Raw genomic sequence first — 10602 nt, 5'->3', positions numbered from 1 at the left:
TGGCTGATTCTAAAAATCACAACATGGAATAATTTATATTTTATGGAAAAACATGACTCACAAAGATGATTAACAGTCAAAGAAATGTGGCACATTGGGAGAAAATAAGAAAATTAATGAGAATTTATCTCATTTTCTTCTCTCAGTTCATCAAAAAAGGCATGAGCAGCATTTTAGATAAACTCCCTATCCCCTTACCTCTCTGAACACTCAAACTCATGAGACCATAACCCAAAGTTTGTGTTGTAGACTAAGATTTGTAAAATGTTGGCTAGTTTATACTAAATCTATGTAAGCTACCAACCCCGCCCTTTCCAGGAGTCCTGGTGGTTCCCAGAGGCTGAGCATTGGGTACTAACCGAGCAGATCTACGCCATCCTGCAGAATCCCCAACAGTCAGGATCACTGTGACGGCATTGTGTGGTTGGGTATCCTGCCCTTTCATGCATTTTAACATTTCCATCTGAGATGAGTCTTGATTCGTTGATAACCTGTTCATCTATTTTTAGTTTTCAATAAAAGTCCTTAAGTAGTTTGGGGATAATTCCGTCTCAATTTGTGGAAGGAAAGGGGAACAAACCTGTGCATCAAAAAGACAACAACCACACTGAGGCTGACCCAGGACCTCTTGATCCCCATGGGAACCTTTCACTTGGACCAATATGATGAGTTAAACTTACTCAGAAAGTTTGGGGAAATTGAAATAGTGTTCATTTCGATATGCCTCTGCCAATAAATGCATTGGCTAAAATGTTTTAATCTGATCACGCTCTTTATTTTATATGTTTGTCAAAACCCAGACTTACAGATTTACCTTATTCAATTTGGAAAATGTCATCCACAGAACTTAATTGGCAAAGCCAGTCAATATTTTCAAAGTAATCAGCCACATCAGAATTCTCTCTGTCAGAGAAAGTCTGACTTCATTTTTCCATTCAAATAAACACATTAATATGCATCCCTATGACAACCACCTCATTTCTGAAATCTAGTTCTAAGATAGATGGAGAAGACAGTCTTGCCATGAATACCCATGTGGATGAAATAGTGCACTGTCATCTTCAATATTTCTTCCTGATGCTTCCTTGCTTTGCTTTCAGGAGGCTCCCTCTGGAATGATTAATTTTTTGACAATAGTTGGGGAATGGAAGAGGCAAGGACTCCAATGAAATGTGTCACCATTTCTCCAAAGCCCTATCCTAAAATATATTTAAATCCAAGAAAAATGTCCTATTTCTAAGACCAATTCATCCTGAGCAGAAATGTATATAAGGCAGAGATGCAACTGCGCTCTAATTAAAGGGGTCTTCCTGAAAAACCATTGCTTTTTCAAATTGCCCCTGAAGCATACCCTAGCTAAGCCTTCCCTTTATCAAGTAGGACTAGGGAAGGGAAAAGTGGCCGCCACAATTTTGGGACCATGAGTATTAGCACAAGCAGTACGAAGGTTAGCAATAAGCTGAGAAGCAGTCAGCTTATTTCTTCGTTGTAGTTGGACACCCTCTGCTGAGGAATAAGCTGTGGCCTACGAACAAATGTGGAAGCCAACGCCCTGTACCGGGTACAGCAGCCCCGTTGGAGTGGCGTGGGTCTTCAACCTACTCCCACCTAGGTGGTTTCTTGTCAAAAGTGAACAAAGACATCGTCACCCAGGGAAATGACACCGCTGAGTAGAAAAAAAATCTGGGAATCCCCAGAGCTACCAGCCAGGAAGGACCCTCCCCTGCGAGCCAAGCCCTCCTTTGGAGCTTTAGACTTCAGACTGAGACCACGAATGCCAGCTCTTATGTGACAGCAGTACTTCGATGTTAAGACGTCCTGGGGACAGTTTGCTATGGCCACACAAGCGATTTGGTTTATAAAAGGGAGGGGCTTCCAACACTGCCCTCAGTCTCGGGATGGAGCGTGCATTTTGGCAACTAAAGGAGCACAGGTACCAGGCCCCATCGAGCAGCAGAACCGGCACTGCCGAGACTTACAGCCTTGAAATGATCGGCATTTCGACGGCAGTCACAGGTGGCCGTGGAAACCTCTAGAAATGGAGTCAGGTGGGGGTCTTCCTACACTCCCACGACTGGGTTCCAATTCCCATCAGCCAGAGGTGTTGAGTTAAGTTATCTGTTTGCTACAGAAAACTATGCAAGGTAAATGAAATATCTCTTTCTTGGATTGATTTGAAATTACGTTAAAGACATAGCTTTACTAATGGGTACCTTCTTGAAAGGACTTCATTGTTATCACATGAATATATTGTCTGGCCTCCAGGAGATCCTATATAAACCCAACAAAGAGGTATATTCCACCCAAACACCCAGCAAGGTTAACACAAATGCAAATCAGACGATGGCAATGGATTAGCTAAGGGTCTCCATCCCTTGTGACAAGCAACAGAGTTTACCCAAACCTTGACCTGGGTGGCACATAGTCCATCTTTCTACAAACTTGAACCAGGGTGACATATTAAGCTCTGAGGCACATGCAGTTTATCTGGGATTTCACACTTGCTAAAACTTCATCAATCAAAAATTTAAATCCAAGTCAAACATTCACTAATTGTTGACGATGTGAGTGGTAGCATGTCATTTGTATCAGGGCAGACCATACCGCCAATTTAATAAAAGTTAGTTCAGTACAAATTTCCTCCTATGGTGCTCGCCAGGTGACTATGAACGGTGATATTGCAACGTAGCAAACTCAGGAAAGGACAGTATCTCTCTTGACTCCTCCCGAATTCAACAGGAGTTTTCAAGTAAATTAGTTTAGCATACTTATGTTAGTATGCCATATTAATATGTGCTTAAGCAGACCACTTACGCAGTGGCTAGCTTCCAGTGGTGCATGCAATTGAGACAGCTTGAAATGTACCATCAAGCCATTTTGATAGCCACACAGGAAAGTACAAGAGCATATACCCAAATAATGTTCTCCTAAAAATGAAAGATATAAAACTCTTTTCTTATTATACACCCTTCAATATAGGCATCAATATTTCAACAAGTATGAATTCCATTCCCACTATTTTATAGTCAATTTGAGACCTCGGCAGGCCCTGATAAATCACGGGAGAGAACAATAGCAGCTGTAAGGCTGGGATTCTGTTTCTACCTGCTGATTAAAGATGATATTTCTCCATATCCCTAACCAGACAAGGTCGGGTACAATGTGGTAAGGCATTATCCAGAAAAGACCCGAGGCCAACATTTGTGGATATTCAATAGACAGGAAGCAGGAGGCGCTGCACGGAGCAGACTCTTGTTGAAGAAGCACAAACACGAGTCACATGCAGCCAATCATCACGAGGGAAGTGGGCGTGCGATGTCGCTGGCTCAGTAGGTCCTTCCTAGTGTCATGACAATCTTGAAACTAGCCCAAGAACTGCAACTTCCATAGAAAAGCCAGATTGTCCTTCTTCAGCTGCAGACAACAACTCCGATAGAAGTAGCCGTGGCAGCATTGGAAGAGACCAGTGTCACACCAATGCTGGACTGTGGCAACCATCCCCCTGAAAGGGGATGCCACCCACCAGTTCAGCCAGCTCTCACGTTGATCCCAGCGGCGGCATTCCCCAAACCAAGATGTCCTCATCTGGCTTCAAGGAGGGTGGTCCTCATTCTACTTCTCTACATCTTCCTTACCTCTATGAGGGCAAACTACGAGAAAGGAAGTACAGAGTATTTTTCAAACTTGAAACGGATCGTAAAATGACCACCTACACCATCAGGTCCCTTCTGTTTTTGTCGAAGTGTTCTTTCCTCCCCTGGCGATCTCTCGTGAGCATTAGGATCCTTTCTGTGGTTGCGCAGAATGGAGGCTGCACTGCTGGAGTGAGTCCAGATCATTTGGGACACGGCGGTTCCCCTTATTAGCTCCTTGCAACATCTTAAATAGTGCCATCCATATTTCATATTGATTATTTTTAAACCCGAGGATGGCAGCAATGGTCCATTTGGTCACTTAATGAGACTATGTCTAGTGTTACAATTATGAAACATTATCAGTGCCATTATCCACTCTTTACTCTCCATCCCTACCCAAGATCATATATTTTTTAAATGGTTTCACACTGCATGATCAACAATATCCAATTTCAATTTCTTCCCAACCATTAGGTTTGGGCTATTTCCATAAAACGGAAAAGGCATATCTTCACACCCATCAGCATCTAAGCGTTTTTTTTTTTTTTTTTGGTATGTGTGTGGTTTTTTCTAATCAGTGGGGAACTGCTATTCTCCTTTGCCTATGATCTGTATCTCCGTCTCCCCAATAAAGAAGATACAATCAGGTTAAAAATAAGCAAATGAAAAGCAGTTGCCACCAAGTTAATCTAGACTCATGGAGACCCCATGCTTGTCAGACTAGAACTGGATTTCAATGACTGATTGATCAGAAGTAGATCACCAGGCTTCTCTTCCAATATTCCTCATGCTGGACTTGAACCTACAATCCCTTTGTCATCATAGAGCATATTACCTGATAATACCCCTGAAGGGCTCCCTTAGTCAGGGTTGTTGTCATAGTTAGGTGCCATTGAGTTGCTTCCAACTAAACTCAGCAACCCTGTGCATAGCAGAACGAAAAACTGCCCAGTCCTATGTCATCCACACGATTGCTCCTCTGTTCGAGCCCATTGTTGAAGCCACTGTGTCCATCCATCTCACTGAGGGCCTTCCTCTTTTTCACTGTCCCTGTATTTCACCAAGCAAACTTCCTTTTCCAGAGACTGGTCTCTCTTGAAAACATGTCCACAGTGTGCATGCTGTCTAACCATCCTCTCCCCTAAGGCGTATTCTCACTGCACATCTTCCAAGCCAGATCTGTGGGTTCTTTTGGCGGCAGTCCAAGGTGCTTTCAATATTCTTCACCAACACCATAGTTCAACTGCATCAGTTCTTCTTCATTTTTCCTTATTCGATGTCCAACTTTCACACATGCATAAGAGGTGATTGAAAATACCACAGCTTGGCTCAGGCACAGTTTAGTCCTTAAAGTAACATCCTTGCTTTTCAACACTCTAAATAAATTTCATGTAGCAGAATTACCAGTGCAATGTGTAGTTTGATCTCTTGACTACTGCTTCCATGAACATTGATGGTGGATCCAAGTACGACAAACTCCTTGAAACTTCAATCTTTTCTCTTTATATCATGATTTTGGCTATTTGTCCACTTGTAAAGATTTGAGTGTTACATTGACCTGTAATCTATACTGAAGGCAGCCACCCTTGATCTTCATCAACAAGTGCTTCAAGTCCTCCTCACTGTTAGCAAACAAGTTCGTGTCTTTTGCACAGTGAAGGTTGTTAATAAGCCTACCTCTAGTCCTGATGCTGCTTTATTTTTTCATATAATCTAGATGCATGGTACAAAAAATTATTTGATAAACAGGGTAAGCATGATTAATTGATAACCCGTGGTAAACAAAAACTCTTCATGCTCAAATGTTTAATTATATGAAGTTTCTTGATATATCTTGTTATTATATAATTCAATTTTTTCTAGCTGATAGTATTTTTTAAGTGTTAAAAGAGGGAAAGTGCACAAAGACACGAGCACACCGTCCAGATGAGGAAGGCCATCAACACAGGTCGAAGTGGCCCCGAGGGTCTACAGTCAAGATGCTAGATACAGAGGGGAGAGCAACAGAGACTGTCATAGAAGCATGCTTAGTTGTCACAGAGCAGCACATCACAGTTATAGGTGGGAACTACAGAAACAGGAAGGAGACCATGATGGGGCCACGCACATCAGTAGACATTGGTCCAGGGCCTTCTGGCCAAGGCAGTCAGAGACTAATAGGGCACAATCATAACTATGTGACCCCTGTACCATCCCCAGTATGGGGACCTACATCAAGGACACACCTAGACAGGCCCCGGCCTGGTCTGGCCCAGGGGTGGAAGCACACCACTCTCCAAGGGATTCCCTCTGAGGGCAAGATTATCTACACTCTTGCTTCATGATGGGAAAGCACTTACTGGAGCATACCTCACTATTAATAGATTGTATTGGAAAAGAAACTTTTCTAACAGTTTATCCCAGCATCTGATTGTCAATATCTGGTACAAAAAAATTTGTTTAAGTAAAAATCATTTTGCTTTGGAAAATGATAGTGGTAGTTACATAATCTATTGTCAACTTGAGACTATTAAGAGTGAAAGCGTGGAAGTTAGCTTGTCAATCAGGTCACAGCTTGATGACCTCATTTGGAGGCACTGAGGAGATAAATAGCTCATTGGAGGCAGGACACACACACACACAATGGGAGACATTCCTGTGGGCAAGCCACATGGAGCTGTGCTGATAGAGCCATTTGGAGACCCACGCCAACACTGAGATGCTTCCACCGCCACTGGATCCACAAATCTTTCATCCACTGGCCTTTGATCTTCCTGCACTTGGTGTCATTGCATATGTTGCATGACTCTGAAGAGGAATTTACAGACTGGTACTGGACATATGGGCTAATATCGGACTTATGGACTTGATCTGGACTGGGCCGAGATGCTTTCTTAATGTACAATTACTCTTTATATAAAGCTCTTTCTATACACGAGTGTCTATGAATCTGTTTCTTAGTCCACCCAGACTAACACAATGATCAAGGAACTGTATGTCTTCGTGGTGGAAATTCAGAGTTTTTGTTGCAATAGCCTGCACGTTTGAGTCTCCACATAGAAGTTATAACAAGAAAAATGCAACACAGATTATTTGAGTGTTGATGTTGTTACACACACACACACACAAGCTTATCCATATGCACTTTATGGAAGCCCTGGCGGTGCGGCAATTCAGCATTTGGCTAGGAGCCCAAAGACCTGTGCTTCAGACCCACTTAGACACTTCAGGGGCAAAGATCTGGTCATTCATTCCCATTAACACACTGTAGCCCAGGAGATCCTTTAGGGAAGATCTACTACATCATGTGGGATCACTGGGAGGGCACACACAATGAGGTTCAGAGAGTTACGTTATGGTAAACCTCACCTGAAAAAAATGTACAAGGCTATTACTCTGAAACAATGGGGCCCCCTCATAGACTGCCTTCAGTGGGGTTCAGGTGGTTCAGATGCTGTCCCACCATGACAGGTTCTATCCCACCATGACAGGGGCTATCCCACCACAACAGGATCTCCTGACACTTTTCTTGTTGAGTGAGCACATGGGACAAGGACCTAAGAGAAGAGACTGCAGAAAAGATTCAATTTCTGGGAGAAGTTCCTCTTTCTCAAAAAAAAGTCTATTTTTTACCCTTTTTTCTTTTTTTGGTAGAGGGTAAAGAAATCTCATCCTTTATTTTCTGACCCAAATAGGACATTGTTGACATCAGCAAAGCAGCGTCAACTAGTGTAGGAGCATATTGATGTAGTGATGACCATATGGTTTCTGGACCAGAGGAAATCATAGATGAAAGAATTCTTTAGAACATTTGCCCACACTGACCACTGCTCATCATTCCTTCAAACAATGTGTCTGGTGCCTTTCATAATATCTGTCTGACAACATTACTTCTCTACTTAAATCAACCAGTGTCTCCCATTCTCCTTCAAGTCAGTAAGTCCCCATTGGTCTGTGGATTCATGGTAACCCCATGTGTTACAGTATAGTACTGATCCATTGGACTTTCTCAGATGTAACCTTTCATTCTTTCTTTTAGATTGTAAAAAATTTGATCTTATCGAGGGCTCTTACAGATATTGTAACAATCCATAAATCAATTAAATTAAGTGAAGTTGTCCAGATGCAGCCATCATCATTTTCAAAACATTTCCTTTCTACTTGAGCCCTTTGATATCAGCTCCTCTTTATTCCCTCCTTCCCCACTCTATCACCCTCATGAAGCCTTAACAAATCATATATTACTGTTACTTTTATTTTTTTCCATCTCTTACACCACCTGATGTATCCAGTCAACCACAGTTCTGTTATTCAGCCCCCCCCCCCTTGAGGGGGGTTATACATCCATCAGTGCAATCAGTCTCCCTTCGCCACTTCCCTCCTGTCCCTTCCTGTGCATGGAATCCTTCCTCCCATTACTATTTCTGAGGGGTTTAACCTATCCTGGATTCTGTGTGTCAAAAACTTGGATCTATACCAATGTACAGCTAGCAGGATTTGTGAGGTCAAACTGGGGTCATGATAGTGGGAGCAGAAAGCGTTAGAGAATGTGAGGAAGTTTGTGTGTTTCATAGGTGCTACATTGCACCCTGAACGAATTGTCCCTTCTATGAGGGAGTTTCCAATGATCAATTATCAACAAATGGACGTTGGTTCTCCACTCTGACCTCTCTCCTTCACAATGATATGACTGTTCTTGAACTCAGGTATAATCTTTATGGAAGCAGATCACCAGGTCTTGTTCCTGGGACACTACTGGGTGGTCTGAACCACCATCCTTTCGGTTAACAACTTGAGGTAAACCATTTTACCTCTCAAGGACCTATTTCTATTAAAAGACTCCATTCTTTCCCATAGAGGACTTTCTATAACTGACGACCATGCCTGTCGCTGCAGCCTCCCCACAACTCCCAGAAGAGCAGGGTACTCCTTCCTGATACAAATCAACCTGATCATATTAAGCTTCTCTCCCAAAGTTCTTGAGCACTGAGAACCACGGACTTGTCAATTCTTGGCTATCGCTCTTCCTTTGCTGTTCTCATAGCAAAGGTTTTACCTGTGACTAACCGCGTCCCTCCCCTCTTAGTCTGTACCTCCTCGGGGAGTGCTCCTTAACGCAGAGGCCCTGGCAGGTGCACCTTGACAGAGGCTTTCCTAGCAAAGCATTTGTCTTATGAGTAGTTACCCCATGACGTCCATGTACTCCTGTCCCACGAGATGGTTAGGTGAAATGGCCACTGTCATTTGAGCCTTGATTTTTGTTGGGTTTTTTTGTTTTGTTTTTTAGGAGAAATCACCTTTATAGTATTTGTTACATACTAATAGTTTCAGAAAAATCCAAATTAAAAATTATATATACTTTCAGAAACTGTGTGGCATACTTGTAAGGGTAAGGGAACTTGGATTTTTAGAAAGGGAGACCCCTGTTTGAGCTAGAGTGACCAGGGGAAGATTAGCGGCACATATATTGAATAAATTGAGCACTGATATAGCTGTATGTGCATAATATGAAAGAGAATTCAGCGCTGAAGGAATGACAAATACAAAGACCTAAAAATGAACACATCAGATATAAAACACATGAATAATAAACCTGGAACTAAAGATACAGTTTTATAAATTATCTGCAATGAGCTCGCTAAGCATCAGAATTGACTTGCTGGTAGTGAGTTTGGTTTTCATTTGATGGGGACAGATACGTTGTCCTTTTTTTTTTTTTTTTGCACATACCTCTTGGTTATGGCAAGCTGCACCATTCAAATCAGAATCAGTAAGGGATCAAAGATCGTGGACTCTGAGCCTACTGACATGATTGATTGACGCGTTTGAGTATGTGAAGACAAAGGGAGTGTATTTTGCAGGTGAGAAGAATACACATGATGTGGCCAGAAGAAACTAAAAGTACGAGAACCCAAGGTAACTTAAGCAATTCGCATTGCAATGTAGACTCTATTCTTCCACCCCTTGAATCTAGGTTGGCTTGTTAGTCTCTCTGTGATAGGATGGATGCTACCCAAATTTCAAGCTTAGTCTCTGCTATGCAGATGTTAGGCTTCAGTCCTTTATGCAATGCTGCCAAGCAAGGAAAACCGAGCTAACCTCCTTGATGCTTAAAATACATGGCAGCGCCAACAGCCGGCACCAAGCACCAGCTCTCGTGCCATTCAGCCACTGTCTGGGTGCCAAGTGCCACCACTCTGTGACTGACTGCGGAACAACAACCCTGCTGAGCTCAGTCCAAATTAGTAACCCACAGAACTGCACGCAGATAAAATACTAGTTTGAAAGTAATATATTTTGGAGTGCTCTGCTAACAGAGGAACACATATCAAGGCATGCTATATTTTTATGCTCGCTTGCAAGGCCTCTGATTGAAATGAAACCTATAAAATCCAGTCCATGCAGAAATATATTTGGATGTCGTGAGTCCACGTAGGTGTGAGCTTTCTCTTTGTGACATCAGAAAAGGAGAGCCAGCGTCATGGGTTTCCACTCTCATGTCCCTGTCACTGTTTATTTAGTTGGGGAGTGAGGGATTTGGATCGGAGGAGCCAATATAGGTGAGGTTAGTAGATGAGCTTGTTCATGTTTCTGGATTCTACAGACAAATCACTTTTTTTAACAGTCAGTGAAGTTGGCACTTGTTTTGAAAAATGTAAAGGTTATTGAACTTTATCTTCCACCTAGTAAGGGTTCCTATTTCTTGTAGGGAAATGAGAACCAGAGGGAAGCCAGGCAGTAGGAAATAAACACATGCCTCTCAATCCTAATTAATTGTCACCATCATGTGACCCTTTCTGAGGTCTGGTAACTTCATCAGGACAAACTGCCCTTAATGTTTCATTATGAGATGGGCCATAACCGGGAAATAGGGTTTGAAAGGTTCCCACGAACACAGTAAGATGTTTGTTGGCTCATGAACCTTTCTGATTGATGCCTGATTTCTCGGATTAGAGAGTTCTTGAAATGGTACCCCACAGAAGAGCGG

This window comes from Tenrec ecaudatus, chromosome 9, assembly GCF_050624435.1.
Source record: "Tenrec ecaudatus isolate mTenEca1 chromosome 9, mTenEca1.hap1, whole genome shotgun sequence".
Classification (NCBI taxonomy): domain Eukaryota; kingdom Metazoa; phylum Chordata; class Mammalia; order Afrosoricida; family Tenrecidae; genus Tenrec; species Tenrec ecaudatus.
Note: the sequence above shows the minus strand (reverse complement) of the source record.